The following is a 944-nucleotide window of genomic DNA, read 5'->3' on the forward strand; positions in this document are numbered from 1 at the left end:
TAATCTTTGGTTATACTTCCCTTTTGGGTGTTTAAGGACATACAATTGGACCAGATAAACTGATTTGTTTTTACTCTTGAGGTCGTTTGAGTATCTGTTCCTCAGGGGTCCCATGGATTTGGGGGGAGCCCCTGGCTCCCTTATTTAAAAGTTCCATCTATGTGAAGATGTCAAAGGTCCTGCTCAACCATTGTTGGCTTCTCTTGGAAGCATGGAGGAAGTGACCTCTGTGTTGACCCTCCTCTTTATACACTGGACACTGGTTCAAGCCCATCTGCTGGGGTCTCCTTGGCCTCCTTGATCAAGAGGACAGGTGACCCACCACCATTATATGACATTTTCAGAGATGCTCATAGTAACCTGGGACTGGTCGATCTAGGATGGCAAGGAGCAAAAAATTTCTTTTATGTCCCTCTGACCAAATTATTATAGACCTCAAAGTATGTCTTGTAAACACCCAAGAATGTTAGTTCCACCAGTCTGGTATTTTTAATTACTGTGTGTCATGTAGATAAATCTTGGGCAAAGACCAGTTGTTCTCATATAAACCTTACCTAGACATATATTTCTTGGTCTGCTATGTATAATTTGTCAGTAGGTTGTAGGAGTAATATGGGTCTCTCTGGTTTTCAAAACTAGCTAGGCATTATTTATCTCTCTCATTGTCTCACCCCTCCACCATAGTAGTCCCACTTAAGGTGTCCCCATTTCCCCCCTTTCTCCCTTAATAATACCCTTCTCCTGTGTCCTCCCTCTCTTGAGCTCCTTCTTTCCCATTTTTGCACTGAAAATTTTTAAGCTTGGGCAGGTGCTATCCATGCATTGATTTCTAGAATCCCTGGAAATAAATTAAGGATAGGGAGTATCAAAACCCCCACTATTTATACAAATGTGGTACACTTACATACATGTGAGGACAATATTCATATTCATAAATATAAAAT

This window comes from Nannospalax galili, unplaced genomic scaffold, assembly GCF_000622305.1.
Source record: "Nannospalax galili isolate Female #2095 unplaced genomic scaffold, S.galili_v1.0 scaffold600, whole genome shotgun sequence".
In the NCBI taxonomy this organism is placed as follows: Eukaryota; Metazoa; Chordata; class Mammalia; order Rodentia; family Spalacidae; genus Nannospalax; species Nannospalax galili.